At 40.6% G+C, this 26,953-nt stretch overlaps 1 protein-coding gene across 3 annotated transcripts in view; it reads left to right on the top strand.

Annotated features, from left to right (window-relative positions):
- Positions 1–26,953, top strand: part of RNF217 (ring finger protein 217) — a 62,998-nt gene that overhangs the window by 4,243 nt on the left and 31,802 nt on the right. The window lies entirely within an intron of this gene.

Below are 26,953 nucleotides of genomic sequence, written 5' to 3'. Positions count from 1 at the left end.
ATGGTTGAGCAACAGTGTTGGAGGTGGCTGTGCTCTTTCAAGATAGTGATGCTCACGGAGGCAGTTTCCTTGAGCACTCAGGAAAATGCCTAGTTAGGTGGGAGGTGAAAGGGTGAAGAGCGTGCTTCTTTTTCAGGTGGGAGCTGTGTGTGTTTCTACACTCATACTTGCTGCTTATAGCCCAGGAGGTATGGGAAGAACTGGAACACTTGATCCCACAAGTGTAATATTGCATTCACGTTTTCTTCACTTTGCACCTTCCTCTCCATTTAACGTCATAACAGACCTGGTTTATTCCAGAAGCTGCGTCCACACAGGTTTGCTGTAAATGAGTGATTCACTTCCTCATCTCTCTTTGTTGCTTGTAAATCTGAGTCAGAGGGAGTACTTGTGCCTGATTTTGCTTTGTGTGTCTGTGTGTGTGTGTGGGTCTGGGTCTGGGTGGGAGGTGGTTCAGAAGTACCCTGTACAAATGAGCCAACAGCCATAGAAAGAAATCTCTCTGCAGAGGGAGAAACTTACAGTTTAACTGGGGATTTATATTTAACTTATGCTGGCCTGGCAAAGAGGATAAAGTTCGCAATTTTTCTCATCTCTCTAGTTTGTAAACCTGTAAGTACTGTTCAGAATAACAATCTCACTTCTCACTTTTCAGTAAATAATGAGTAGACCAAAGTAACACTTTCTCTTTCCTAATATCTAAAAGATATATATTGCTTCAAGTATTTATTAGAGAATATATAATTGCACCCCTTCTTGTAAAATAGCTGTAAATGTTTCATAGAAACCTTTGTGATATGGCTGTCTGCTTTTCTACCTCTGAACTGGGGAACTAGATAATCCAGTTTTGATCCTGTGCTCATTAGTGATGCTTTATTTTGTAAATCTTGTAATTCTCTTGGTGTGGTGATTTCTTACATTAAAGGACTTTGAGTTAATTTAAACAGCCTACCATATTCTCAGTCAGATATTGTGGTGCTTTAATTACAGGAATGCTAATCAGATTAGCGGATGTGGATAATCAGAAGGGGTTGTTGAGACAGGGAGGGGTTGCAGCTGGCAATGCTTGGTGTCTGACTGGCTTTGGTGGGACAGGAATCCTACTTAGCTGTTCTGAGCCTGAAATGAGGAGATTATCGTCCCTCCACTTGGGATCTGTTACCAGTTTTCCTTTGTGACTTGAGTCCTTGTGTTCAACCCTTTTTCTGGTGCGTGATCTTTTTGAAAGATGCAAGGGGAGAAGAAAGCAGCAGAATGTTACAATCAGGATTTTTGTGGGAAGAATAAGATTATGAAGCCATGCCAGCAATAAGGAAAAATCAGGAGCAGGCTGTGTTGCCCAGAACTAGTACTGGCTTGGAGAAAGAGGGACTTGACACCTGTGTACCTCTTCAGGTGTTTGATTGTATCATGCAAATGATAGCCTTCAAAGCTGTAGTCTGGCTGCTGAAGGAAACAAGGCAGCAATGTAGTCACCAGGTGCTGAATCATCTGGTTGTTGATGATCTGCTTGGTGCCCTTATGTAAACCAAAGCTCAGAAGGGTCATCCAGTGAAGGTCTGTGCTCACAAGGGATCTGAATCCCCAAAAATACTATAATGCTGGTTTTGAGTTTCTACGGTGGCTACAGACTAGCTGCTGAAAGGAGAAGGCAGGCTGAGAAATCACCTTCCAGCTGAAGTAGCAACAGCAGGGAACTTTGCAAAGGAGGAAGAGAGGTGAAGTAGGAGAATCATACATCATATTCTGGATTATAGGCTTTCTAAGCCAAATCAGGCACTTCAGCCACTGCAAGGTGTTTATTCATGAGGAGGAGGAGTGACAGATGTACCTGGTTCAACAGCTGTAGGCAATACATAAGCACAGGAGTACCTAAACTACTTCACTCTGATTTTCAGGAAACAGCTTCTGAAAATCTACCCCAGTGTTCCTGATGTGTGGTATGCAGTGACAGTGCTGCCATGCTCCTGTGCAGGTAGGAGAGGTACTGCAGTCCAGGATGGTGTCCAGGTATCCTCAGGGTTATGAGCATTCATCTTCTGAGTTGACTTGGCACGCAGCTGACTTTCAGTCCCTCTGAATGCTTGCTGATGGATGCAGTTTGAGTCTGAAAACTGAAGTCTTGTAAAATCAAGCATTACTAGAATTGCATTTAAATTTTTTTTAAGGAAACCATATCTGAGCAGTACTTTTAAAAGCAACTGCCTAGTTGCTCTAGTGCATATAGACCTAGGCATTGTCAACGTAACACCACTTTGTGTGGTGTGTCCATTCTCTGTGTAAAAGTAGCTTCAAACTTAGCCTGCTTGGTTAACTTTGAATTCCTGTTGTTTGGGTAAGTCTTTCCAGCTCCACATCTTGCAATATGTGGCCATCCTCATCTGGATGTTATAGATGGAAGGGGACACAAATGGATGCTCTTCATGCAGCTAAGACGTTTTGTGGTAAAACTGACCCTTTGGATCAGAGTTGTTGGGAGCAGATGCTGTCACCTTGAAGCAGTTCTTTGAAGGGTTCTGCTAATGCAGCTATGCCTCAATTCCAGGGATGAGGGTGAGGTGTCATGAAACAGTTGATGTTGACAGCAGAGTTCATTTTTGAAGGGTGAAGGCTTAGTATTGACGTAGAATTGCAGTGAGACGTGGGGGAGAGCTGTCGTCATTCTGAAGAAACGGAGTTTCTGTGAAGCAGCAGTTCTGCTTTTCAGCTACCTCCTGTATCCAGTGTGTAGCACTCAAAAGTGCATCTGGTGAAAGCTGGCTGGCACTAGGGCCACTAGTCCAGCTGTGCTGCAGGAACATCACCTGCTTTAGGCCTTCCCTCCTGCTGCTCTGCCAAGTGCTCCCAGGAACTGCCAGGCACAGGCATGGGCTCAAGCCAGGGATTTCAAAGTGGAGTAAACTGAAAACTGAGCTGTTGAATTTTGATTGCACAAATCATGAGGAATGAAGGAGTTAAAGGGGGCTTGGGAAGGCCTTGAGCTCACCTCTGCCCCATTCTTCTGTTCTCTGCTCTCACAACTGCTCTGGGGCCTCTTGGCCTTTCATACCTCTTGTCCTCTTGTACAAATACCTTGCTTCCTGCTGTCTGAACCAGCCAGGCTCAAGAAAAGTATGTATCTTGAATGGCCAGGGTGTAAGTACATAGTCAAAATGGTTAAGAGTTGTAAGTGATTTCTTCAAAAGAATTTAGACTGGTGAAGAAGGGCTTTACTTACCCACCCTGTCATGCTCGTTTATCTGTCCTTTATATATACTTCAGCTGCTTGAACTTATCTTTCCTTTGCCTTTCACACTGTTTTTCTTAGTGCTTTTTTTAAGTAACTCCCATTTCTAGGTTTTCTGTCTGCCAAGTAACAGTGACTTTTTTCTGATGCAGAAAAAGTGACAAATTTGTCTAGTGACAAAGAGGCCGTTTAACTTTTTTGAAGTCTATTAAGTACTTCAAAAAACTTCTTGGTAAATCAAAGAAATTGTGGACATGGAAGTAACAGCATTCCTGCTGAAGAGGTAGTTCTTAAATGTATGTTATTTATTGGGTAGGTAAATAAGCATTTGCTTAACTGTAAAATAGGAAAAAATAAGTAAATTATTGAATATTATTTTTATCTTATGGAGAGGAATATTTTCTGGTTTAACAGTTCAGGGGGTCAGAAAAACTGGCTTAAGCCAGTTTTAGAACTGCGATTGGAAGGATGTATGGGCTGTCTTTATCTTAAAAATCTACTTCGCTGCTTCAATTGAAGATTGTTGTATATTTTCATTGACAAGCTTCTTGGGAGGTACAGATGCTCCTGTTTATTTACTTAATTGTGAGGAAGACTGCATTTCCTAGATTACAATTTCTTGAAAGGATCAAGAAGCTTCTAAAGCTATCACTTGTTGCTTATTTTTGCGATACAATACATTGATAAAACAATGTGTGCCTTTTATTAGAAGTATCAGGTTGAAATAGTGAAAGTATCTTTCTGCTGCTTTGGACTTTTCTTACATTGGTGTCTTTATTAAGTACAGTACAAGTTATATTGGATATTGCAATAGCAAGAATAAGAGGCAAAATTTAGATTTCTCAAGCCTAGTAATGCTGATGCCGTTGTGTATTTTTTTTCTGCCATTTGATGTGAATGAGTGGCAACAAATGCGGGTACATCTTCAGTTAGTTGTTTGGCTCTCTGAACTCATGGGAATGGTGTATCAGTTCAGGGGTGGGAAGGAAAGGGAAGTTCTATCCAAATTGTTTCAGCTGTGATGTGGCTCTGTGAGGTTCCTCACACAATATGAGGAAGGAAGAAGAGTGAGAAGAGGGCTGCCAGGATGGGAAGGGCTCTGTGGTGACATAAGAATCGTTTTGCCCCTGAAGGTAGGCTTGCTTGTGGTACGCCTTTCATAAAACAAGAAAATCACGAAGACCTCCGTGCGTAAGGTAGATCTTTGGTCTCTGTTTAAACCTGCAGCTGACTTGCTAGCCAGTTGTCCTGGTAAGTAGTATCTATACAGTGAAATGGAACTATCTCTATTTCTGTTTTCCTATTGGGTGGGTGGCAGGAGGAAAACTAAGTAAGAAAAGAAAGAAGTATCAATAAATAGGATTGGATTTTAGACACAGTTTAAAGTACGTAGCTTCAGTAGAAACCTTCCAGGAAATTAATAGGCTCATATTTTGCTGGCGTGCTGGAAGACTTTCATACCCCATAAGTATCAGAAGGGTGGAGTAGGAAGATGCATTTTGCTGTCTGATATGATTACAGAAGACCTGAGGGAAGTGCTTCTTTCTTGAAGAGCTGCAAAGTACTTTGCCGTTGCCATTAGCGTTGCTGCTGTGTGAGGACAAAGAAGTGGTAGAAGAGGGTTTAACACTTACTTGCTGTATTGAATACGTTTCAGGGAGAGGACACCTTTGGCCTTTCCATTCCAGTGCATTTCTGCTGTACCACATATAACTTAGTGATTTAAAAGTTCTCCTGTAAAGGGCTCATGGAAGTACGTATGTAAACGGCTCAGTGATTTTTTCAAGTGCATATGCAATTCAGTTGTGCAATAGCTTGGAAAGTCTGCTTAGTGAACTTGATGGGTATTGGAAGTCAGCTTAAAAAGAGGAAAGAATGTATGAAATAAGTTTTTTGAGTGGATGGACCTGCAAAATAGCGAACATGCCCCATAGAATTTAGACCCTGTGTTAGATGCCATCTACAAAATGAAGGTGTTAGAACTTTGGGGAGAGTTATGGTAGTGATATGTTCTGTTGTGGTGAGCTAATCCCACTCAGAGTAAGGCTAGAAAATGAGTTGTAAGACAATGGTGTTCTGCCTGAATGTTGTTGCTGTTAGAAATTTATGCCTATTAACATCTACGTGGCTATCTGGGCCTTAAAGTAGTTAAAGTGAAATGCACTACTATAATCTGCCTGTTTCAAAGTATGCAAATACTTATGGGCTCGATTTGCCTTACTCTGTGCCTCTGTGCAAGTTATGCAACCTTAGAAATTCTTACCTATTCGTATAATGGAGAATAGATTCAGACTTGCTTCTGTTGCATTTCTTGGTAACACTTAGCAGTAATTTTTAAACTTCTAGACATGTCCCTCCTGTCAAGGTGTTTTCTGGAGCTGAATGGTATTTTAAATTACTGACAGCTTCCCAGTCTAAGGTTTACAAACAGGAGAGGAGTCAACTCTTTACAAGGGTAGAAAATGGCAGGACAAGGGGAAATGGTTTTAAGTTGAAGGAGGAAAGATTTAGGTTGGATATCAGGGGAAGTTCTTTACCAAGAGTGGTGAGCTGCTGGAACAGGCTGCCCAGAGAATTTGTGGATGCTGCATCCCTGGAGGTGTTCAAGACCAGGTTGGATGTGGCCCTGGACAGCCTGGTCTAGTGGCAGATCTGGAAGTTGCTGACCCTGGCTGTGGCAGGGGGTTTGGACCTTGATGATCTTGGGGTCCCTTCTAACCCAGGCCATTCTGTGATTCTATGATTTAAACCTCCCTTGCAGTGAGTTGTGATGATGATTGATGGACAGTACTGAGTGTTTTGCCTTAGTGAAGGAGATGTTTCGTCTTAAAGCTTGATTCTTATTTATTTGTGACAGTAACTCATATCTTGCCTAATGTGTCCTGGCAACTAGTTCTTCATGAGGACTTCACCTAACGTAAAGCAAAGGAAGACCTAGCCAGACAAGCTGCCACTGTAGTAGATTAAGTACCTAACATGAGTTCTGGATCTCATTATTTTCCTTCCTGTATCATGAAGAGTAGACCTCTGGTCCAAGGCCTAAGGTTAACAGTCGCTTCCACTAGCACTGCTGCTCACTCTTAACTTGTTCCTGCATCGTCAGTTCCACCAACAGAGACACCGATCTGAATTAAAGCTAGCCTTTAGGAACTATTATTAATTTTTGTCTAATCGTGTTCGTAGTTGTCTTATGCACAGCCATGCACGTGTGTATTCCACAAGAAGATGGTACTGAACAAAGCATCTGTGGCCAAGCAGGACCACTTAATACTGGCAGCTGACACTGTTTGTCAGAGTAAAAGGATTGAAAGGCAGCATTAGAGAAGGGGAAAGAAGTGGGTTGAGAAGACTGCACCTGGAAGTTCTCTTTAGAGCTTCATGGAATCAAAGCTGCAACTTGGTCATATTGCAGCATCATTTACTCTTTTGAATGGCTTTTGTCCAGTGCCTGAAGGTGCACGTGTGCCCACAGCTGTTGGACAGGCATGGTGTGGTTTGGAGCGCTTCTCAGTGCCACCCACAGCACTGAGGTTTCCATCCTGCATGGGCTAGTGCCCACTGCTCTGCTGCTAATTTGTTCCTTTTTTGGAACCCACCCACTTCTCTGCTGCTTTGTTCCTGTAGTGTTGTGAAGTCATAAAGCTTTCTGATACTAGCTCCCCAGTTAACTTCTGGATTAGGTTTTTGTATTAGAAAAGTTTTAGTATCTATCAGTCCTGATGATGAAAGAGCAAGGAAAGGATTGTTTGAACCAACAAACACTTTTATATTAACTCAGTTCCTTCTTGAGCTTTCTTTTCCTCAGAGAAGCAATGCTTAGAATTCCTGTAGCGAGCATCATTCTAAACGATGTTATTTCCGCTAATTGCATGTGTTTCTTTTGCCTTCTCTTCCATTTCCTCATCTAGGCTGTTCTAAGGCTTTTTAGAAGTAGAATTAAATCAGATACTATGACGTGCTACGATGTCTGATTAGAGGTCAATCACAGCATTTTCATTTGTGAGGAGCTTGCCTGTCTGTTGGAATGTTAGTAGGAGGGAGAAAATCTGGATTAGTGATGACTGATGATGCAAGAGACTAACACAGTGGAGTCGCTGAAAAAGTGAATGCAATTTGAGGATACGTAAAGAAAGGAGAGTAATGAGGCTACTGTGTGTGGTGAGGATTTGTTGGAATCCTAGGCACCAATGCTTACGAAAAATGGCAGGAACCAAAAACAATTTGAAAGATGTAAGTGTATTTGTGGTTATATTTCATTCAGCATAATGAGATCTGAGAAGAGGGATGACTGTTTTCTCTAAATGCAAGAGAGGACAAACAGGAAGATTTCTGTAGTGCTTTGTCACAACACATGCTATGAAAATTGCAATGAATTAGATTAGGCTGAAAGTCAGTATCTGCCTGTGTATCTCAGGATCTGGGAGCAACCCTGTGGACTCAGGAAGAAGAGTGTGATATGAGCACTTCTCAAAGCCACCACCTGTAGTCTTATCAGAAGGGACTCTCTGGGTGTCACCATTAGATGCTAAAGTGTCCCAGGTGAGTGGGAAAGCCATCTGTTCTTATGCAAGCACACACTGTTGAGGAGAAGCTTGAGTTAAATGAGGAAATGACTAAAGAGAGACTGTCTGATATTACTCTTAATTCATTGAATTCAGCAAGAAGTGTTCTAATGCCTGGGGTGTACTTGCAAATAATGTTTTGTATTCTATTTATCTTTGGTTGATTAGGAATTTAAAGTCACGTTTCACATTGTTTTTATGAAAATTGGCTTTTAAATATGCTTCAGAACTGTATCTTCAAGATTAGTTGTAGCTCAACTGATGTGGCTGGATCAGAACAGTTTTCATGTCAGTTTCCCTGGCTCTCCTGTCTAGGGAAAGGCTATATTGCTGTTACCTGACTTGAACTTTGACTATAGAGGATGCCTTTGTGAAACAAACACGCCAAGGGAATTCACGCAAGTTGTTGTATAAGGAAACTTGTGAGAGAATGAACAATTAGCAAAGACCAGCGGTTGTTTTAGTTTCCAGAGATTACTTTACCATGTTAACAGTGAACAGAACAGATGGTTAAGGTACCAAAAAACTATACAATATTGAAAAGCAATCTCTTTGGGGGGTGTTTGGGTGTGGAATTTTAATTTTATTGTGAAGCTACAGTTACAAGCTGGGAAATGCGCTGTTAGTTACTAGAAGGTGGTAGTTGGCTGTTGTTGAGCTTTCTTGTCTTTGTGAGCCTTCAGTTCAACTGCACGCTTCACTTGGCAGGCTGCAGCTTTGTCATCCTGAATTTAACTCCTAATGTCTCACTGGAAATTTCTTTCCTTCCAGTTATTAACACCAATATTTGACAGGGCTTGTAGAAGGATGTTAGTGTCTTTAAAGTGCTTATATTGGCTCTCGGGGGTCTTTCAGTAGGTCAGGGTGGCTGCACAGTGATTTTTTTGGGGGGGGGGATACTGAAGAAATCCTTCCTGACTCTTTGCCTGGCACAGTGTGCATAGAGAGGGTTGTGCTGCTGAGAATGCTGAGTTGCACTGAACATCAACTGTCTGTATTCATCCCAAAACATACCTGTACATTGTCTTAATGGGGGTTTTGAAGCTGTTGTGCTCTCTGTTGCTGCTGTGTGCATAAGTTATACCCACAGAGAACATGAATGAGTCTTCCACAGAAGTAGAGGCAGGGTAGCCAAGTGTGTTGTATGTCTTTAATGCCCTGTGTTTGCACCTTTAAAGACTTTGTAGAATTAAAATATATTTTTATTCAATTCAGGTTAAATTTGCTTTATACTAAACTGGTCTCCTGCAGGGCCTTAGTTTCATGCAGTGTCTCTGGTTTCACCAGTGAGGTCTGCTTGGAAAGATAAATTTCATGAAAGTGTGAATTGATTTAATTTTTGAATCAATGTAATGAGAATTGATATTGAGACTATGATCACAACAAACCTATTTCTAGATATGAACAAACTATATGCAAACATGATACGTGATATATGGTGATGTCAGTGGGCAGTAAAACATTAAAATATTTCTGAAAAAATGTAGGCTTGTGATTTGGTAACAAATTACTTCATGTATGTAAGCCATAGTGGAAAAACTGTTGATCTGTATCTGGAATATATCAAATAATAGTCTATCTTGTGTTGAGATAGTCTGTCTTGATCTGTTGAGATGCTTGAAAAACAAAAGTACTACCCAAGAAAAAGCAGATGAGATGAAGTAATTGACTAATATGTATTTTGAGTGAGTTATAAAACCTTTATTTATGGCAGGAAGTTGAGATTCTTCAAAAGATACACACTTATCTATTAAGTGCTGTCCAGATCCTGGAGAGTGACCTCTGTTCTTACTGTTTCCAGCTTTTGCTCTCTTTCTTCTTCCCCTTCCTGGCTGAGTTTCCTTTCAGCTTTCAGTAGCATTTGAGAATGGCATTTCCTTTACATGGTGATCTTTTACTGTAGTACTTGCAGTTGTGCTCTGAAAAGGTAAATTACACAATACTAACTTGGATTGAATGGATCATTCATCAATGCCACTAAACTGGGAGCTCTGTATAAGATACATAGGCATCTGTTGTGTGGGGAAGAGTTGTTGTTCAGCCATGCTACCTCAGTCATGTGGTTGGAATGTTTGTTTTTCTTCCTGCCAATGTGCAATTGAGCAGGAACAAAAGACCTCCTTGTAGGAGAATCTCTGCAGGCAGATGTGATGTCCCCTTGCCTGTCAGCTGCCTGGCAGCAGGTATGTATGGTCCAGCAACAGGCTCCTCCAGGAATTTGCCGTGCTCTGCACTGGGGGTGTTGTTTTGTCGTGTTACATAGAGATTGACCCTTCCTGAGGCATCACTTACAGCGAGCTGGATGAGGAAGCTCTCTGCTGTTCATCATACAGCTCTGGTGAGGGGACTGAACTAAGTTGACTTAAGTGGAACTGCAACTTTTTATTTTGTGAGGGACATTCACTGCAGGGTCGTGAGCAGTGTGGTTACTTGCGATGTGGAGAACTCATGATTTTTCTTCTGGACTTGATGTCTCTTACTCACCTGATTGTGATTTCAGCATGCTGATTTTGATGATCAAGCTTAATAGCCTACTCAGGTATTTTTGGTGTTCAAGTGGAGCAGTTGTGAAATTTCAAAGGATAAAATCATAAAAGCCTGTAACAGGACGATATCCAACAGTTGTATTGATCATTAGGAGGGGTTTTTCAAGACTCGCTCGCCTCCCTAATGCAGTGAAAGAGTTGATTTTGTTCTTCCTTTTTCTACTTCTCTCTTAAGCTCCAGAAATGAGAAGAGTGTGGATTAACAGTAAGATTAAGGTGTTTTTCTGCTTCTCCTTTTTTTTTTTGCCTGTTCTTTTTCTCTTTGAGTGTAATTTGGTTTGAGGGTGACACAGCTTAAGAAAAGGAGTTTCTCTAAAATTCCTATCCTGAGTGTGAGCCTTATGTATGGTGGCACTGGAGGTAGGAGTACCCAGTTACACCATTAATATGTTTCAGTTAAATCAGTATATGGTGTTGGATGTAATAAAAACTGTTTTCATTTGGCGTAGGTGATCAAGGGCTCATGCAGGAAGTGACTAATGCTGTTGGGCAAGTAGGGCTGCACTAATGAGACCAGAAACAAAATGGGCTTTATTTTCAAAATAAATATATAAAAAGAGATGGCATGTGTCACTCCAACTTAGAAAACACCTCACACAGGAAAATGTAAATCTGATTTAGCATATTATTCCTTTGGCCACTTACTTGTGTTTTAGAGTTGGTATTTGAGTTTAGGATTGAGAGAAGTTATCTTCATATATCATGCATTGGTTACACAGCAGCTAAGTTAATTGTGCTAATACTGTATGTTGCAAACCCAAGCAAACAGGAAATTGCTCATAGCTTCTTTCAAATGGAAAAATATAGAATTAGTGTAGTTGATCAATCTTAATTGCCTTCCACTGATAGCATTGGAAAAACCTGGGAATCACACCTACTCGTAATTCCAGTTTAAACTTTAAATACTTTAGACGTTGGTTTTACTTCAATTTTTGGTGGAGAGGACATTTTTGTTATGCCTTCAGCTGTAACTAACAACAAACTTGTGAAATTATTTTTTTCTCTAAAACTCTAAGTTCATGGGAGAGGAGTAGCTGGTCTGAAATTTTGTTGTAAATATAAATATTTTATGGGGTCATGCTGAGTTATGTAATAATACTAGTATCTGAGATGGTGATTAAACTTTTGTAATGAAGTTAAATTGCAGATTATTCACTGAGGGAGGAAATGTATATGGTCTGGACACCTTCCTTTCCTTTCATGTTTCTTTCAGGGTTCTTTGTTTGGCCTCTTGCTATAAGTTTCCTTTAGAACTAGCATGCTGCAGATAATTGATGCTCCTGGAACAGAGACAGAGTTGGCATGTCCCTTCTTAATAGCAATTAAATAACAGTCCTAATCTCTTCTAGTGTTGCTTCCTCCTCCCGCCCCCTTTTTTCCTTCTACTTTTCTGATTAGATCCCCTGAACAGTTTCTGCTACTTGTCCAGGTACTTTGCAATATTGCACTTGTTTGCTGCTCAATGGATTTTGCTTTCCATGTGTTTTATGTGTTTCTGTTGTGCATTAGTAAATACTGTACATACGTGGTTTGTCCGGTCCCACGTAGCATGAAATCTGTCACCCTTCGTCATAACACTAGCACAGCTAAGGAGTACAAGTCCCATGTGAGTTGGAAACATTCCACTCTACTCAAATTTGTTGGTAAAAATTTTAACAAGGGGTTGGTTTGAGTACCTTGGAGAGTGAACTTTGTAGGAACAACAAAATAAATGGGCTTCTACCAGTATATTTAGAAAAGAAACAACAAAAAAAAAAGAAATTTAGGCCACTTGACTCAAAATCTGTAGTGCTTCCATGATTGAATGAGGGACTCAACACTGAAGGTGTTCTATCTTCATTTTGGAAATGCTATTTGGAGGTAATCAAATGACATAGAATGAAAAACTGCAATTAAACATGCATAATCCATTAGTAGTTCTGACAACATTGAGCCGTCTCACTCTTGGCAGGATGCATGTTTTTGTCCATCCCAACTCTTGAGGCCCTGGTTAAGGTTTCTGTGGTAGATCCTTGAGCAGGGTGGTACTGCTCTGCTGTTACTTCTTTGCCTCCTGAAGGAGCAGTTCAGCTAAGATGCAGCAGGAGCTCCAGGATGCAAGTGGCAGTGAAATGAAGTGAATGGGATAGATTGCCATATTTCTGGTACGTGGGGCATGTGGTGGCAATCCAGTTAGGTCTCTAGTGTGGAAGATGGAGAGATGTCCTTCTAGCAGCTAATGAGCATAAAATAACTGCACTGTAGTGCTGTTGGTTATCTTGTAAATTTAAGCTTCAGATTCCTCCCCCTCACCACCATATCTGTGACATAAGCTTTCAGCTTGTTGACAAATCATCTAGAAGCTGATGCTCTTCCATACACCTGGTTTTAATGGGGAGATTGCTGTAGCTTTAATGAGCCTAGGAGCCACAAGATGGGAGAGAAAAACATAGTAATTAAGGTAGGAGTACTATGGGTTTTGGTGTTGATTTCTGATACTTTTTTTTCTCTCCTGCCAGCTTTAGAGCTTTCCAAGGTGATCTTAAGCCAAACCAACTAAATACATCTTGCAGATGACCAGTTAGTGCAGTGACTCGGTATTTGAGCTCTGCTTTTGCATTCAGCCACAATGAGCCATGCATTGAAATAAATTAAGGTGATGTTAGGAAAAGTACATCTGTGTTTACAAGATGCTCATATGCTATAATGAGACAGCTCTCTTCAGGGATTTGGTGTACAGAAATAGCTGAGGATACATGTTAAAAATGTTTTTATGATCTGTTATTTTCTTTTCGTGGTGTTGTCCTTCCTGTGGGCTGAAAAGCTTTTTAACCTGCTCATTGTTACCTATGACAGTTCTAAAAAAAGGCATCCTGGGCTATGCTAGGAAGAGCACTGCCAACAGGCGAAGTGAAACTTGGAGCTCCTGAAGCAAGTCCAGTGAAGGATTGCTAAAATGCTTTAGGGACTGGAGTATCTCTGCTATAAGGAAAGTCTGAAGGAGCCTGTTAAGCTCAAGGAAGAGGAGGTTCATGGGGGATCTTATCAATGTGTGTAAGTATCTGAAGGGAGAGTGTCAAGAGGGTAGGGCCAGACTCTTATCAGTGGTGCTCAGCAATAGGATGAGATGCAAACGGTACTAACTGAAACAAAGGAAGTCCTGAGTAAATGAGGGAAAACTTCCTTACTGCGAGAGTGATCGAGTGCTGGCATATGTTGCCCAGACAGGTTGTGGATTCTCTTCCCCTGGAGATACTCAGAAGCTGCCTGGACACAGTCCTGGGGAATTGCGTGCTTGGGAACCCTACTTGTGCAAGGAGGTTGTACCACAGTCTCTAGAGGTCCCTCCTAACTTCAACCATTATGTCATTCTGTGAAGTGGAACTTGAAATTAAGCCTGCACATTTATACTTCAGAGATTTAGCACCTAAAACTTGCAACAAATACAGGAAGGAGCACTGGTATCAGATGTCTTACTCCTCTCCTAACTTTACTAATGCTCGTTTTCCTGATGCATGTAATTAGGTTGGACTTCCTTATATATAACGTGCAAAACTTATACAATTGTTTTGCATGTGAAGGCATGAAATGTAGCTGATCCACGAGGGAAGTTGTTGATCAGTTGCAAGCCACAAGCTCTTTTTTCATTCCACATTATGTCTTTTCCTTAGGCTTTTGTAATTATTATGTTTACATTAAAATATTTACACTTAACATTTGTTTCACTAAAGGTTGAAAGTAGACTCCAGAGACTTCATTACTAAAAATAACTCTAGTTAGGGTAACCTATGCACGGAAGTACAACAAAGGACTCATTTTGCCTTTAACAAATGGTGTTTCATTAAATCTAAATGATTCTGTGAAGTGTTCTTAAACTTTTCATTGTTAATGCACTATCATCATCGGACAGCAAGTGGGTTGTAGGTTTAAGCATAAGCATCCTTTTGACTTTCTTGTATTTATCATTTCTACCTAAGTGACCCAGTTCTAAACATTTACATTTTAATAGAAACTTCAAGAGATTGTTAGTTCCTTTTGTGAGTTTCATGCTATGCAGGTAAATTATTTTCTTTGTTTCTAGTGATATTTTACTGCAAAATCCAGTATTTTGTGTATTCGTATAGCTGTTTCAACTATGTGAACTTTGATTTGTGTGGAGAATGAACATAGAATATGGGAGGGAAGAAACTTGAAGAGTTGGTTTTGTTCAGTTAACCCCTGGATTTCAGATGTGTTGTTGTAATAATACTAACATTAGCTATTTAATGCTACAATTGTAGTGTTCTGGTAAGCATATGAGTTTGTGAGAAACTCAGTTGGAGGAGCACACAGTGAGACATCAACTGATCAAACTGATGAGCAGGGGAGAGAGCTAGGAACAAGTTCTGGAGCATTGCTTCTGCCATCCCATCTCTCAGCTGGGAGCAGTGGGGTGGGAAAGTCCCCAGTGGAACACTTTTTCCACAATCCATGAAAGTGCTGAGGCACATTTTAATAGGAACCAGAAATGTGTTAACCATTAGGGGTTAGTTCCTGTAAAGAGTTGAGCTGTTTTTCAGTCCTACTGGTTCTCACAGAAATTTAGTTCTTTTTATACGATACCTTATGGCTTATTCCGAAAACTTCTATTGCATGGCCAGGTTGGGAGGGAATACCTAATATTGAAACACATGGACAGAAATTCCAAAATCAGTGAATTTATTGTGAAGTTGACACAGTCATATTTGTTCTGCAAGTGTTTTGATTCTTCTAGAGAAATATGGATACAACTTGAAACTTAACTAACAACTGGGTGACACAGATGCAAAAAAAAAAAAAGCACATCACCTATCGGTATATTGCCAAAACCACCAAGTACAAGTGCTGCTACCTTTCTTTTGCATGGAAAATCAATTTTGCTTGCTGAGTGGAAGCAATTGCAATTCTCTGTGGCTGCTCCTGTGGTCCTACGCAGGCTAAGAGGAGACATCAGAGGTGCAGAGTTCTCCCTGTGTGATGGTAAGGGGGAACAGGAGTGATTGTGAAGGTAGCAAATCACTGTATTTTACTTATTAAAGTGAGGGAACTAAAATGAATTGAAAAACCTTTGAAGAGTGGGCTCTTTTTGCTTGCATGTCAGGCAAGAGGACACTGTCAAGGGAGAAACTTAAAAAAAAGATGTAACATGGGAAAGGCTGAACTGGGTGGCTCTTCTTTCTTTTCCCTGACTTTTCTCCTTTCTCCTCTGAAGACAAGCTAGAATGGTGATGACTGTTTTCTTCTTTCTGAAATCTTTCTGAAGTAGACCACTGCAGCTAATCAAGTCTCTATACTTGTGTTTGTGGCAAAAAAAAATGACAACGGTTGCTTAGCCATAGAGGGCAATTGCACTTTGAAAACACTGTGTGGAAGTATTTGGTATGGAAGAACTGTTGTTTTCATAAGGAAAAAATTATTTCAGTTTTTTTTAATACATAGGGTGAGACATAATATTTTGAGAGGCCATGTTTGGGTAGGTAGGTCAATGATTTAACATCAGCATGTGTACTTCGATTTCAATGAAAAATACAAATAAGTACTAAATCGGATACTTTTGCAAAGTATTTGTCTCCTTGATAACAAACTTTTTTTTTGTAATGGAAGTTGAATCTTTTGCTCTTATAAAATGTGGAGTTGGAGAGATGCATGTCCTTGGACACATTGTATGCATTCTATGATTGTTTTATAAGAACTAATTTCTTCTATGCTTCTTCATTTCTTACCTATTAGCCTCTCTCTTGCTGTGGACTTTGGAAATAATTAAAGTTTCCAGAACTAGTATTGTAGAATTCAGTTACTATTGAGTTTATGCTTTCAGAAATGGAGATGGATACAGCTGATTTGATATCTCCTTCACCTCGTTTCACCTGCTTACCTTCCTGGTCTGTAAGCTCCAGCTCTCACTGGTGGTGGTTTGAAAACTGATGCCTCCTGGAAGGAACAAAGCTGTTTCTTTAAATATTCAGTGTGATGTAAAGTGGCAACCCAGTTTCTGGAGCCTGGCAAAGATTTAATGCTGGCAAAAGAGATGTTATCTATCAACCTGCTCATCACTTTAGTAACTGCCATAATTAGTAATCCTTGTTCCAGATTTATTATTTTTATTTATTTCTTGGTGGTTTGGACAAGTTTTAAGTAATTTTGTTTATATGTAGATGAGTGATATCTACAGAAATGACAAATAGTGGCTTTCCTACAATTGTAGGCCGTTTCCCCCCCCCGCCCCCAGAGACCCTTTTAAAATTGGAGTATCTAGAGCTGGTATCATTCTTCTTGAAACAAAGCAATGAAATATTTGAAAATTCTTTGAAATAGGTGTCGGTGTGGTGTCCTGTTCATATATACCTTGTTTTATACAATAATACCTAGTGTTTCATTTTTATAGTCAAGCATTTCAGTGTTTTCTAGTGTTTGTGGTAGAATTATTTCTACTACTTGTTAAGAAGATGCTAGGGATATGTATTAAATTACTGAAATAATTTAGTTGTTTCAAGTAATGCTTTTCTTCTCTTTTAACAGCCTAGTTAGCTTATAACCATTCCTTTTAGCTACACAGTTGACACTTCTCTATCACTGGGAGACTGAGTGGAGAGTAGAGGGCGTCCACAGGCAGTTCAGAAGTGTGAAGACCACCTCTAAAGTGCTGTGAATGTCAGCTCAGACCTGAGGTTTGGTAGTGGGTTTCAACGTGTGCAGCTGAGCAGTTTGAGTACTTGTAAACAATGGGAAAATGGACATCAGCATTCATAAACAGTAATTCTGGGACATGTGTGGAAAACAGTGAATCTTAAAACTCATGGAAAAATAATTTGTTGCAGCCCTCCCCCCTCTTTATTGTCGTCGTTATTGAGGAGAGCAGCTGAATGTATTTCGGGCTTATGAAAGGTGAGCAAAGTTAGTACGGATACTTGATCTGTGATCTTAACATGTAGACATGACAGGTAGACGTACTAATCGAAGAAATTCTTCTCTGTGAGAGCGGTGAGACTCTGGAACAAGTTGCCCAGTTAGGTTGTGGATGACTCTTCCCTGGAGGCAATCAAGGCCAGGCTGGATGGGGCTTTGAGCAACCTGGTTTAGAGGGAGGTGTCCCTGCCTATAGCAGGGGGGTTGGAACTGGATGATCTTAAAGGTCCCTTCCAACTCAAATCATTCTGTGATTCAATGATAATAGCTAGCAGCTTCTGCAGGAGCCTCTCTCCTTGGGCTGTGCATTTCCAACTTGTCTCTTGAATTGTGAACAAAGGATTGTGCGTCACAGGGAGAGTTAATTCAGCAGCCAGATCAGTTGGAAAACTAATTTTAAAACACTTCAGCTGTCTCCTGTGCTAGCCAGCTGAAGTTTCTCTCCTTGCAGTCTCATGATCACTCTCTAACATGCAAATGGCAAAGGAAAGCTATACAGGCTCCTTCAGTAAATTTTAGCCATTAGACAAGTGCTTGGCTGACTGATCAGATGGCAGGGCTGAAGAGGTCTGAGATCTGAGGATGAGGGTCCTGGACCAGCTGATAGGTGAAAGGTCTGTGGCTGCACTCTAGATCTTTCAGATCAGAGTATTTATTTGGAGGTCACAGTCTAGACTCCCAGTGATTCAGGGTAAGCCTGACATAGCATCTAGAAAGAGGAGACTTATATGGGTGGAAGTCTTATTTTGTATTTTATTCCAGTCAGATTTCCCTAAACAGCTAAAAAGAGTAGCTGCAGGGTCTTGAATTCAGTGATCATAGCAGTTTTTCCCACCTTTTCCTTCAGTCCCAGCCGGTGCTTGGGTATGTGGTGATCCTCAAAGGAGCAAAAGCGATGGAAAGCATAGCAGGATCATGTTCTTCTTGCTGCTTGCATGCATTTCCACAGCTTTATTTAATCATGGCAGTGTTGTTTCCAGAATCAGATCTCTTCCTTGTGGTCAACTCTGAAGTTTTAGCCCAGAATCTAACTTGGCTATTGTGTGAAACTGGCCTCTGATAGTAACAATCCCAACATTATAGCCAGAATTTGATTACAGGAATGTTTTTTTGCTGCTAAATGCAGCATCTACAAATCACTGTGTGCTAGACCAGTGCAACTGTGTGCTGGATTTGGTCGGTTCTGGTGCAGAATGGTTCTTTCAACTTGCATAAGAAGGTTTTTACTTCTGTGCTATAGTTTTCTGCTGAAGTATCTTAAGTACAAGTCAACCATTTGAGATGGGTAGTTCACTGTTTCTGCCTGAGGATTTGCTTTCACTTTTGCTTCTCAAAGTGTGGACTGGAACACAGTTTAAGCTTTTTGTCTTTTGTCTGTTCTGTGGAGAAAGTCAAGTTTGTTTGCAGATCTTTATCTTGCACACTTGCTTCCCGTTGTGGCTTTTTGTCATTGCATTAAGTCAGTATTAAAATGTGACATTCACTTGGAATGTATTATGAGAAATAACTTTATAAAGTCACATCAAATTGGAGTTTTGGCACAGTATCTGCGTCTTATCTGAATGTTGGTATGTGGAGAGAAGCTTGGAAGACTGTTCTGTGCTATTCTTTCCCAGGAAGTGTTTATCCTTGAAAATGTGTCCACATGCACATGAGTCTACTCCCCAGGTTTATTACTGCAACTAGGTAAGGGTTACTAATTCATTTTCCTTTGTAGGAGCCTTTACAGAATAGCAGCTTTTCACCAAAGGCACCTTTGTTTATTGTGGGCAGGTACTGGTATGATGACACTCACAGGCCTCCTCTGCAGGGAGGCAGAGCAAAATAACCATTTATAATTCAGATCATAGCTATTTTGCAACAATTTCACTGCATAAATAAATTCCTTTAAGTTGTGTGATTTGTTAGGGAAGCCAAGTGATGGCTTAGGAATTCTACCTTGAATCTAAGAAAACAGATGTTATTACATATTTCTGACAATGATCTGTCATATGAAAGTGTTTTTCAGAATTTCTTCTACTTTAACTTGCACCTAAGCAACTTGGTTGTTTGTATATGAGATCTATCAAGAGAAGATTGGTAGAATTTGTTTTCATGTTTGATGGTTAGAGAGTCAAAACATTGCCTGTTGATGTGCACAAGAAAATTCGCCTACAGACTCATACCTAGCAAAGATATTGAAATGAAGTAGTTGTATTGCCTTCCCTAAGAAGGGTACAGCTTAAGGATTACAGTAGCATGTTTATCCTTTTCTATGGACTGTGGGCTGTGATCTGGTCAGCCAGAATAATTGAGAGATTTATATTAAAATTTCTTATTATTTTTCTATTACCACCTGTGCATCTATGGTGACACTATTTTATTCTATAACCATCTCCGGGAATGGAGTATTGAGTAGGCAAGTGGCAACTCGAGCTTTTTGTAGCTTCTGTGTTTGGTTTGAGCTCTGCCTAGTAAATTGTTGAGGAATGAGCTATCGATCTCCTCTTTTTCAGTACAAATAGTTGTAGAAAATACTGTCACTGTGGTTGGTGGATTTTTTTTTCTTCTGCATAAAAACCTGAAGCGACACTTCACAGTGATTTTTGAGACAGTGTGTTTTCACTCTTAAAGGTGTTAATTTTGTCCATCTTCAATAAAGCACAGGAAAGGATTCTGAGGAAGAAGTTTTAATTTACACATTGCAATTACTCATGCATGTCTTTGCTGATTTCTTGGCTACAGGATCGTAAGGAAACATTCTGTTTACTTGTTTTGGCTTCAGTGCTGATTATTGTTAATAGCTGACCAGTATTAATCCTTTGGAACTGATCTCAACCTGGTTAATCCAGTTTGAACCTGGTCGAGGCCAGAGCTTAACTACTCAAAGTTGTTTTTTTCTGCAAGTGAGATGAGGAAATAACAGTGTTCCTTTTCAACTCTTGCTCCTATTAGAGACTGGCATAGATAAAATGACCTGCTCAAGTAACTCAGCATACTGCTTTAATCTTAATTGGAAAGGAGGAGTTGAATGTTAATACGGGGAAGGGGGAACATATTAAGATAAGTTGTAGTAAACAATTGCGCCATGACCTTGTAGCTTTTGGGACCTCGTTCTGGGCACGCTAGAAGTGTGATGTGTCATCTCATGGCAGTGGCAGAGTGCCTGTCACTGCAGCTGTTCTTGGGTCCCCCTTGCTCAAGCTGTTTGCTCAGCACCACCCTGGGCTTTTTGCAGCCTGACCATGCCTCACTAGTCATGTGTACAGGGCTGGTAATGAAGTCAAATGCAAGTGAGTTCTTACAGGCTTTATACTGGGTTTAGGAAAGCAAACTCTTCTCACCTAAATTTAAGCCTCCTGAATAAAGAGTTAACTGATCGACTTTCTTATTTACTTTACAAATATCAGCTGTCAATATACAACTATACAAATATCACCTAGTTGGTTTGTTTTGGTTCTGTGCTCTGTGTTATTTGGCTGCTGTGTTTTTATCCTGATGCTGGAAGTCTGACAAATGTTGGCTGTATGAAGGTCTCACTGCTTCTCTGCTCCCATTTCCTAAATCTAAACCCCTGTGAACAGCAGTCGCCAAGGCATTTGAGTGTATTGTGGTATGTGGATGGTCCTGGGTCCCTGCTTCCTTCTTGCAGTCCTTATCCACACCTGCTCCTGTGGGATTTTGGTCCCATTGCCAGAGAATAGCAACTGCTGTCAGGGCTTGGGTATGTTTTACTCTTTTCCATCCCCACAAGGGCGGGTACCCGGCTCAGTCTGCCATCCTCAAAACTCTTATGAGTTTGTCTCTTCTACCAAAAGCAAGTGTATCTTGTGAGCACGATAATTTTCCTATTCCTTACTACTTCGAATTGTTAATATACAAACTTGAAAAAAAAAACTAGAGAGCTGTTGTGCACTTCCTTGTTCTCTTTAATGAGTGTTGAGAGACCTGTGGGTTTGGGTCAGGTTCCTCTTAAGTCTGCAGTTCCTATCCCACTTCCTGCTATGCTGCCCTCCTCCCACCTCAGCCAGGCCTTCCCCCTCAGTCTGCCTCCACGTGCCTGCCAGAACCAGAGGTGGAGACTGCTTCATCTTGTGACCTCCAGTTCTGTGAGGTGGTAGGAGCTTCCTGTCTGCTGTACCTGCTGGGGAAACACTGCCTTGCCCCTTGTCAGAAACTGTCCCAGTGACAGGCAGTGGCCCAGGTTAAACCGTTCTGGTTTTGTGTGGACACCAGACTTGCTGTGGCCTCTGACGTGGGTTTCAGCTCAACTCAGACACCAAAAACAGAACTGAGGGCATACAGTCTCCATGCTTTCTGATCATGTGCAGTATGTTCATTGAGTGATAATGGGTAGAAACATGATCAAACACTATGTACTTGTCTTGAAGCATTGTTAAGATCAAATCATTTAAATAGGGAAATATTTTGTGCTAGAGAAGTGTAGCATGAGGTGAAAGGGTAGAGTGGGGAGTTGATGGATGCTGACCACAGTTGACACTGGTGGGCTGCTGAGCTGGCATGACTGCTTGGCTAGGGTTGCTGTAGGCTGCTGGAGGTGTGAGCTTGTGTGACTGGGCTCTGTACTGCAATCTCAGGGGGAATGGTTGTGGTCAGAATCCCAGGCTGGAAAACCAGGTGAGCTTTTAGCAGGCATGCTTTCAGAGCAGAAAGGTCCAATCTTTGATGTAGTGGTTGGATTGCAGTTACGTTTGTTGTCATTCCTGCCCAGCTTCTTACTTTTGCATGTCTTTCTAGTGAAGGACAGTATATTACAATGTTCCTCAAAAGCCCTGAGATTTTCCTTCTCTTTTCACACTGACAGTGTGATTGCTAATGCAAATCATGTAACAGTGTAGCTGAAAGAGCTAGTGTGTCCTGATGCCTGAAATGCTTAGGTTCAGGTGTCTTTCTCATTATGAATGCCACATGGAGCAGGAGCAACATTAGTGTCCTGACGTCAGCCAGGTGTGTTGTATTGGTGTGAAAGGTAGACGTTTGTTTTCAGAGACACGAAGGAGGACATTGAGATGTACCATTTCCAAGTTAGTCTATGTGAGCATGTGACACACAGATCTATTTTTTTTAAGAGTAGGTCTTGGATTGAATGTACAAATAATAAATGACCACTTAAAAAATTCAACTTAACATGGACAACTGTCACTGTATATTAATACTTGTAAGATTCTGGTGCTGGAAAAAGGTAGGTTTAAGCTTCTTGCGCTCTGTCATGGGAAAGAGGGTGTTTTTTTTTTTCCGCCAGGCAACTTAAAGATGTTGCCAATGTTTGGGGATACCTTTGCATCTTGCAAGTTGCCTTCCGCGTTCTCTACTGACTATGAAGATAGAGTGGTCATTATAGTTGTTTTGGTTGTCACTCAAGGCATAAGAATTAAAACTGAGAACTAACAATTAGGAATTCAGCACCTGCATGCAGGAGACCCTCATCATTTTGAACTCCTAGAACTTTTTGAGAGCAGCAGTATACCTGTCACTGGTGAAACTTCTTCCTCCTGAGTAGTAGTGGGTTGGCTGTGGACTGGAGAGAGGCTACAGGTGGCAACTGGCTGAAATCTGTTTCACAGGATTTTTTTTTTTTGTAAAAACAGTTTGGAGAGTGCCAGGACAGTACTGACATAGTGCGGAGACAGGGGATATGGACTGCTAAAGTTAGTACTTGCATCACAAAAATGGTCGTGGAACCAAAATCTTAAAGATAGGTGCAGAGTGTTTAATTACAGTTTACACTGTCCTTTTTTATTCCTACTTGGTTTACTTGTTGAATCATGCCTATTTCAATTTCATTTGGTTAGCACCAACCACTATGGAGCCCTGAGCTATGGTGAGCTCTTGAATTTTCCACAAAAACCTGTTTGATTGTTTGTTTTTTTTTTTACAAAAACAAGATGGTGCTCTCTGCCTACCAGAATTGAAGAAAGTAATTCTTCACTAATTTGAAACTTACCAGCAAAAATTAAAGTGCAACATAGTAAACTAGAAGCAATAGAATTTTGCCTGTAAATAAAAGGAACTTTCTTCTGTTTGTTAGTTGGTAGAATATGAAAGTTCTGTAGAAGAGACTGTCCCTTTGTTTGCGTCTGTGCAGTTCCAGGGTATTTCTGTTTTTTAATACATGAAGTCCACATTAGATTACAGGGGAAGTTAGTAGTAGAAATTTAATCATTCTACGGTGATGCAGACTAAGCATGTTATTGTTCACTTTTCTTTTGGCTTAATAGTTGACAGCTTACTGGTTTGTTTAGCTTATGTATCGCTGAACTAAGAGTAAAGTTTAATTCAGACAATGCTGGTTTGTATCTGTCTGTTTTAAAGCAGAATGCCCCCACTCCCCCTTTTTTTTTTCCCTTCAAGAATACAGCCCCCCCTCAAATTTACCCACACAGGTTGCCTTCCAGCTAGATATGGCCTGGCTAAGTGAGAGGTACAAATTGGTGCTTCTTGTGTAGTTCAATCTTCACTTTCTGTGCAGCTAGCAAAGATTTCCTTTTTTGTGAAAAATTATTCCCCCCCCCTCAGCTTTCTGACTCAAATGACCATAGCATCCTTTCCTATTACTGACAGCACTGTGTTTTTTGAGCAGTATGTAGACTGGTCGAGAGTACTCACCTCTCTGCCTCCAATTTTTTGTGACGGTGTCAAGAATTAGGGGAAATGGGGAGGTGTATTGCTGTTTTGGTAGTTTTAACATTACCTCTCTAAGATGGAAGTCATGAGAGCCTGCTTTCACATGAAGAATTGTAAGTAGTGTCAGCCCCTCCAGAGATGCTTTACGTTAGTGAAGCACAGCAGGGTGTGACAACTGAATGCAATTTGACATTTACCATTGCACTGTCGCTCAGCTACCTTTAGACATATCAATCATCCCTCATGCAGTGAAAATATACCATGCTGTTGTGTATATTGAGTGTTCTTAAGTTTTTGATACACAGTGGTATTTTTAAATTCAAAGAGATCTTAGAACTCAGGGTTTTGATACTGTGTTCAGCTGGTATAGGGATAAGGCTCTTCGAAATTTCCTATGAAAAAATCAAGGGAAAAATAAAACAGCTATTACCCAGGTTAATTTTTTCTTTCTTTCCTGTTCTATAGTAGCTTAGGGGTCTGCAGCAGCAGGTAGCCAACAAGCTACTTCTAAAGCTGTACTTGCATCAGTTGCTGATCCTAGTGTACAAACAAAGATAGACTGTTTTGGTAAGACAAGGCTCCATTGAAGTTACTGCTAATAAGCAAAACAGCTCTGTTCACTTCAGTTCCATTCAAATCGTAGGAAAAGAATCAATCTTTGCCAAATTTGAAAGGCTGAAACTATTACCGAAGATAAAAATGATTTACTTGAAGTGGGTGTTAAACATATTTTCAAAATAAACACTGGAACCACACTCGACTTTTTACCACATATTTAATCATACTCTGTGCAGGCATGAAAAATAAAGTGTTCAGCGTTGTATTCCTTGGTTTTATAAATGCAGGTTTGTTCTAACTAGCATGTCATATAAGCAGTGTTTCTTAAGCACCAGCTTAAATGCCAAATGCAGTGAGCCTTCTCAGTGTGAAGTGTTGCTCCTCTGCAGCTTAGTTTACTCCTAGCAAAAGAGCTTACCTCATTTAGTGTTTACCTAATTCTCTAAAGAGACGAAAAACCCAAGTCCCCATAGATGGGATTAATTTGCCTATTTGAATTTAAATTGTCTACACTTCTTTAAATAGAATCTTTTATTAATCCTTGTAGTAATGCCACGGTGTTTTTGCATTCCTGTAAAGCTTTCTTCTCCTAGGTTAGCATATTTGAGTCCTCAAGGATGAGACATTTTTTTCTGCTTGTTTAGCACAGATGTACTGGGTGATAAATTTCAACTGGAAGTACAAGTGTTCTGAAATAAAATACTGATAGGTGTTTGGTCTCAGAAGTTGTGGGTGTTCTGTGATGCAGAGAGCTGTTGGAACAGTATAGACTGAGGAGGGGTAGGCAGCAGTGGAGGAAGTGTGTGTGTGTGTGTGTGTATATATATATATATTTTAATGAAAGTCTATATATGCATCCTGGGAGCACCTGTGAAGGGCCAGGGTTGCTAGAACATGAGTAGCCAGTGTTGAAAGACTTGCATCTGCAAAACTTTTCTGGCATTAAGATCTCTAGTAATGTGACTAGATTGTTCAGAGACCCCTATTTCTTGTCAAAAATACTTTGATAAGAAACAGAACATAAGTAAATATATTTAGGATCACATGATAGAGCCACACGTTCAATATTTCAGATGATAGCACCCCTTCTAAAATAGAGATGTGCTGTCACGATGTTGTGATCTTATTGTGCTGTGGCTGTAACTCATTTTGAATGTGTGTCAAACTGAGGTGTTCTGACTTTTGGAGAAGTAATTTAAAAATTAAAGAAGAAACTTGAATGATGCTATTACACGTGAGTTCAGTTTTCATGTGCTGCTTCAGCTGCAATTGTGTCTTCCAGATATAAAACCGGTCATTGCCCCAGCACGTGGATTCTTGGTTTTTTTTTTATTTCTTTGTTTAAAAGTGTCTTCAACCATATACTCCTCTTACTTCGCTCTGGTCCATGTAAAAGCCAGAATGTTTGAGCCTATCTTTGTTTGCATGTAGTGGTAGTCTTGTGTCTGGATGTGAAACTTTGGAGCATTTGCCTCCCGAGAACAGGCGTACCTCCTCTGTCCCATGGGACAGTCTTCCTCCATCCTGACCTGTGCAGAGCATTTGCTGTGCTTTGCTTTCTCGATGGACTGCTGCTGTCTCGTAGTTACCTACTTCCTTCCTTCACTCTGTTTTGGATCCACTACATTGCTGGGAGACCAAAGGTAGTGCAGTATGGATGTTTTTTAAGTCAATATGAACCATAGGTTTTATAACATTTTGCTATGCCTTTTTCAATACTCTAACTGGCTAAATTATTGTTCAGTTAGAGCCCATAGCTCTGTTACTGAGGCAGCAGAGACAACATGGTTGCTTTTTTTTTCTTAAATACTGCAATAGTAGTCTCTGCTGTAAGATGTCTTTTGTTGTCACCATGCAGTAGTGAAATCTGCATCAGAATTTGAGAGGTTACTGTCGCGTAGGATATTCTGATACCAGAGTCTAATGAGGAATAAGCAGTATAAATAAACTGGACTGACCTGCCTTGCAACAATTATTTCTAGAAAGAGACACTGATTCCACCCACAGTTCCCCCTCCTTCCTCCCTGCGCAGAGAAGTTAGGTGAGGAAGGAGTAGAGCTGGTGGTCAACTCTCTGTCTGCAGTCAGCACTCATTTTTTCAACATTACTTGTGGCAGATGTGAACATGCTCATGCTGGGGCCGTGCAGGCTCCTCAAACCCAGCAGTGTTTATTAACTCAGGCGCAGCGCCAAGCAAATGTAGCTACGCTGCTGAGGATGTGCTGTTTTGGCATGGAGTCCAAGTCAAAGAAGCCTGCCAGGCACAAAGGGTGCAGGCCTGGGTCCAGCCTTGGTCTAAGATCCAGGAGCTTTGGACCTGTGTTGCAGGTAACTGGCCATATAGATCAGCTTGAGACCATCAGGGCTTGTTGCGTCAGCAACACTTTCATCCCTGACAGATTGAATTTGCTTCTGTGTGCATTTCTGTTTTGGTCATCTTCTTAGGGATTTTTAGTGTGATTTTTTTTTTTTTTTAACTTTATGGCACTTCAAGTACTGGGAAAATTTATTAGCTTGGCCAGCCCCGGGCTCAA

This window comes from Gallus gallus, chromosome 3, assembly GCF_016699485.2.
Source record: "Gallus gallus isolate bGalGal1 chromosome 3, bGalGal1.mat.broiler.GRCg7b, whole genome shotgun sequence".
Taxonomy (NCBI): Eukaryota; Metazoa; Chordata; class Aves; order Galliformes; family Phasianidae; genus Gallus; species Gallus gallus.
This window is presented reverse-complemented; position numbering and strand designations above follow the sequence as displayed.